This window comes from Oryx dammah, unplaced genomic scaffold (genome assembly GCF_014754425.2).
Source record: "Oryx dammah isolate SB20612 unplaced genomic scaffold, SCBI_Odam_1.1 HiC_scaffold_11, whole genome shotgun sequence".
In the NCBI taxonomy this organism is placed as follows: domain Eukaryota; kingdom Metazoa; phylum Chordata; class Mammalia; order Artiodactyla; family Bovidae; genus Oryx; species Oryx dammah.
In genome coordinates this window covers 32818261-32823735 of record NW_024070195.1, presented here as the reverse complement: position 1 = coordinate 32823735, position 5475 = coordinate 32818261, and the positions used below count along the sequence as shown (strand labels likewise).

At 47.8% G+C, this 5475-nt stretch overlaps 1 non-coding gene across 1 annotated transcript; it reads right to left on the bottom strand.

Annotated features, from left to right (window-relative positions):
• Nucleotides 1–4649: 4649 nt before the first annotated feature.
• Nucleotides 4650–4756, bottom strand: LOC120870642. The gene has a single exon (XR_005722842.1). It is a non-coding gene; the product is annotated as a U6 spliceosomal RNA (small nuclear RNA).
• Nucleotides 4757–5475: the final 719 nt, after the last annotated feature.

Genomic DNA, 5475 nt, shown 5'->3' with positions numbered 1-5475 from the left:
CTGGGAAATTGCTGAGGCTCAGTTTGAATCACTTCTGCCATGGGGAGCATGTGGGGGGGGGGTCACATGAGCAGCCAGCACCCCTGTTCTCTTCTCATGGATCTATCTCGGGACTTTGTTTTTTGTTGAAAGAAAACCTTCCAAAGAGAAAGCATGGCTTGTAATCTACAAGGTGGTGATCTGGGAGTGGGAAATAGGTGCAGAAAACTCCTGGTTCACAAAGCCTGGGGCCTGTAAAGACACTTTTGCTTTTTGGAGTTGGAGCATTTGCATCTGTGCTTGACCAGTCAGGAAGAAAAAAGGATGTGGCCCTGATGTTGGAGTCGTAGGAACCTAGAGAGAGGCGCCAGGCCGGGTAAGGTCAAGGCAACAGGGACAGACTGAGGATGCTGAGAGTGCAGCTGGGGCAGAGAGGCGGCTCTGGAACAAGAGTGTGCCCGGGGCCAGCCTCCCCGGGTGCAGCTGGCCTCATGGTGAAGGGGCTGGCCTCTTGGCCTAAAGAAACCACCAGGGACAAGGTTGGGGCCCATACTCTCCCCCGCGAGGACATTTAGGAAGGAACCCTCATTTCTTTTTAGGTAACGAAAGGACCAAAGTCCTTCAGTTCCTTCACGTTTCCATGCTGACCTGAACTGAGGACAGTCCGTGCCTATGCGGTGGTCTGTGAAGAATCTCTGTGGGATTCTAAAAAGCACCCCCTCCCAGGCTCCTTAATGTCTCCCCATCACCCTTTCAAAATCTGAAAATGCCCACCCAAAGTGAAATCTTTGGCTTGGCAATGTTTCTGGAAAGCCCGTAATCAATCAATCCCGTGCTCAAAGCCACATCGCAATGAGGTCCACCTGACCACCGTGTTCAAAGCTGAGTCCAGTCGCTGGAAACTTCCAATTCCCCTTATCCTGCCCTATTTTACTTTTATGCACTTAACATATAATACGGGAGAAGGCAATGGCACCCCACTCCAGTACTCTTGCCTGGAAAATCCCATGGACGGAGGAGCTTGGTAGGCTGCAGTCCATGGAGTCGAGAAGACTTGGACACGACTTCACTTTCACTTTCACTTTTCACTTTCATGCATTGGAGGAGGAAATGGCAACCTGCTCCAGTGTTCTTGCCTGGAGAATCCCAGGGACAGGGGAGCCCGATGGGCTGCCGTCTATGGGGTCGCACAGAGTCGGACACGACTGAAGCAACTTAGCAGCAGCAACGTATAATACCCTTTGCCTGTTTATTAGTTTTTCTCTCCTCCTACCAGAATATATGCTCCAGGAAGGCAGAGATTTTTGTCTACCATGTTCATGGATACCGCTGCAGCACCTAGGAAAGAATCTGGCATGTGGTAGGCATCCAGCAAACCTCTGTTGAATGAGCTGAAGATCTAGAAACAGGATGCTGAGGCTGGGATGGAGCTTTTGTAGTATTTTAATCCACAACACCTAACCTTTTTTTTTTTTTTTAGGTTTCTCTGGTGGCTCAAATGGTAAAGAATGTGCCTGCAATGCACGAGACCTGGGTTCGATCCCTGGGTTGGGAATATCCCCTGGAGAGGGGAATGGCAACTCACTCCAGTTTCTTGCCTGTAAAATTTCATGGACAGAGGAGCCTGGTGGGCTACAGCCCGTGGGGTTGCAAAGAGTCGGATACGACTGAGCTACTAACACACACACATAACCTTTTTTAAGTAGGAAGGCTTCTTTTAAGCTCAAAACATTTCATAGATACCTATATGACAGTAGCTACGCTTGAAAAGTACAAAGTACTTTTAAATGAATTTCTCCTTTATTAATCTATAGACATTTGAGAAATTGTATGTTATATTCTCTATTTATATCCACTTATGTGACATACGAACATTACCTGACATATGGATTCACAAACTGTTTGCAACAACTCCGAGGGCACAAAGGACTTGTAAACCAGAGATAAGACACATGTTTACAGAGGGAAGGCCTTTGGGAGATGGAAACATCTCCAAATCCATGGTAGGTTTGATCTGTTCAACATGACAGCAAGAGCTAAGGGCCAGGCTTTGTCTCCATGCGTCTCCCTCTGGACCAGAGCTCACTGTCTTCTCCCTCGTATGGTGCTGGGCTGAGATTTGGGGGGAGAGGGGAGGGTCTGGCAGCAACAGATAAAGAGACCAGGGATGGGGTGGAGGTGGGGAGAGAGACACCATCTGGATATCCAGAACCAAAAGTCAGCTGTCTTGTACTAAGCTAGGAAGAAAGCAGCAGGCATTGAAACTGTCAGAAACTATGAACAATTGAGCACTTTCTGGCTCTTAAGCTATCAGAGAGCTAGACACCAAAGGTTTAGAAAGGCTGACAATTATGTTTTGAGTGGAGGGATGAGCCTGGGCTTTGGAGCTGTCAAGGGTGGTTCAGATTTTCACTCTGACAAGGACATTTATGTGATCAGGGAGATCCTTCTGTCTTTGTGTTTGGGTCAGAGAGAGGAAAAGTGATGGTGGGGTCAGGTGCCGAGCAGAATACCGGGGATGTCCAGATACTCAACAAGTATTCCTTCTCCCTAAATGGTCTGAGGGAGGAGCAGTGTCCAGGGAGGCCCCCACTGAAGCAGGGATGAGGAGGTGCTGAACGATGGGCTGAGGGTGTCCTTTCCCGGGCAGATGGGGTGAGCTTCAGTGGTTCAGGGGATTGGGGCTCTCGGGGTGGGGGGTGCGGGAGAGAGTTTTTGCCTGGTTCTGGAAGTATCAACTTTGGGTGGAGAAGCCGCGTCGCTGGACACACTTGCAGTGGGTGAGGGACGTAGAAGTCCCTGCAAGTGGGAACCATGTGTGCTATGCTGAGTAGCTGATGAGACTCAGTCCCCTAATTAGAGAGAGAGAGTCCTGCTTGAAGCCTCAAACTGAGACTCTAATTCTAATCAGTATTTTAATTCCAGTACATTTGGCAAAATAAAAACAGCTGTGAAGAGAGCCAGGGAAAAAAGACAAGCGAGCTCTCTTCCTTGCCTTTCAACCCTCCAGCTTTCAGAGTCATTTGGCCATTTGGGCTGCTTGCCTCTCCCCCCTTCTCTTCTAGATTTGCCAGGGAACATGATACCTGCCGGCAGGCCTGTGCTCCCATCCCTTGACCTCCAAGAAACCCTCCGGATTCCCGACTGGGGCCAGTCCTCTTACGTTGCTCTGTACGAGTGTCTGTCATTTCAGATGGGCTATGTGTCAGGCCCAGTCACACAGACGTGAGCCACAGGGATGGCAGCAGGTCTATTTTCAAGAGCTTGGGCTGTGAGTGAGTCACAAACAAAACCAGAGAGCATGGCCCATCGCCTCAGAGCACCACTTTCCAGCTACTGATGGGTTTGGCCTTGGTCCTCTCTGTTTTTGTGGGTCAGGCGAGAAGTGTCCACTTACATAGGATGTAATTTTAAAGAGCTCAGAGATGTCCAGCTACGCCTTGGCCTGAAATAGAAATTCTCCTCCTAGGAGACATGCCTTCAGGTCAAGAAGGCTCTTGTCAATTAGGGAACGAACTTATGGTTATGGGGGTGCGGGATGAAGGGGAAAAATGGGGGAAGCGATAGGGAGTTGGGGATGGACATGTACACACTGCTATAGAAAAATAAAAACGTGAAAAACAACAACCAAAAAAAGAAAAAAGAAGGCTCCGGTCGAAAAGGAACAGCTGTTTTATCATGAGGAGGAAGCAACCTCTGAGCAGGCTTTTATATTTTTGGAGGGAGAGGGTCCATGGTAAAGGGCAGATAACACAGGACAGGAGCCTTTTGATATGCAGGTGAGCAGAGGAAAATCCCTGCCAGTGGAGGAAGTTCCTACTGAGAGGAGCAGCTTGGGGACCTGGTAACTAGCAAAAGTGTGTTGAGAATTAATTACAATACACTTTTTAAAAAAATATAATTTATTTTTTTTACTTTACAATTCTGTATTGGTTTTGGCATACACTGACATGAATCCATCATGGGTGTACATGCGTTCCCAAACATGAACCCCACCCCACCCCCTCCCCACAACATCTCTCTGGGTCATCCCCGTGTACCAGCCCCAAGCATGCCGTATCCTGCATCGGACATAGACTGGCAATTCGATTCTTACATGATATTATACATGTTTCAATGTCATTCTCCCAAATCATCTCACCCTCTCCCTCTCCCACTGAGTCCAAAAGTCCGCTATACCCATCTGTGTCTTTTTTGCTGTCCTGCATACAGGGTCATCATTGCCATCTTTCTAAATTCCATATATATGTGTTAGTATGCTGTATTGGTGTTTTTCTTTCTGGCTTACTTCACTCTGTATAATCGGCTCCAGTTTCATCCATCTCATCAGAACTGATTCAAATGTATTCTTTTTAACCGCTGAGTAATACTCCATTGTGTATATGTACCACAGCTTTCTTATCCATTCATCTGCTGATGGACATCTAGGTTGTTTCCATGTCCTGGCTATTATAAACAGTGCTGTGATGAACATCGGGGTACATGTGTCTCTTTCAATTCTGGTTTCCTCTGTGTGTATGCCCAGCAGTGGGATTGCTGGGTCATAAGGCAGTTCTATTTGCAATTTTTTAAGGAATCTCCACACTGTTCTCCATAGTGGCTGTACTAGTTTGCATTCCCACCAACAGTGTAGGAGGGTTCCCTTCTCTCCACACCCTCTCCAGCATTTAAAAAATATGGAACGCTTCACTAATTTGCATGTCATCCTTGCGCAGGGGCCATGCTAATCTTCTCTGTATCGTTCCAATTTTAGTATATGTGCTGCCGAAGCGAGCACTACAATACACTTTTGAAGGAGAAGGGGATGAGAGGATGAGATGGTTGGATGGCGTCACCGACTCAATGGACATGGGTTTGGGTGGACTCCGGGAGTTGGTGATGGACAGGGAGGCCTGGCATGCTGTGGTTCGTGGGGTCGCAAAGAGTCAGACACGACTGAGAGACTGAACTGATACTGATTGAGAATTACAGAGAGGCAGTAAGTCCCGATTTCACCAGCTTCACTGTGTTTGTCGGCTGATTGGATTCAGGACCATGCACTGGTCCAAAAGTTCATGGAGCCGAACCTTGATGACTCTGCCAAAGCTCTACTATTGTTCTACTATGTTCTATCAGGGAAGTGGAAATCTCCTTTCTGTCTCCCTGAGATTCAACCTAAACATCAGGACTTAATCCTTTCTCAAGGCTCCATGTTAGAGGGAGGGGTGATGACTTTTCCCCTTGACCATCCCTACAGGGTAGGGACAAAAGTAGTATGCGTGCCACTTGGGTGTGTTCTCAAGTGGGTGGAACCTGGTGGTCTACAGTCTATGGGGTCGCAAAAAGTCAAACATGACTGAGCGAATAACATTTCTACTTTTTCAAGTCAGTGAATCTGCAATTGGGTTTTGCTCTACCAGGGAAATGGGGCTTCCCTGGTTGCTCAGGTAGTAAAGAATCTGCTTGCAGTGCAGGAGACCTGGGTTCAGTCCTTGGGTCAGGAAGATCCCCTGGAGA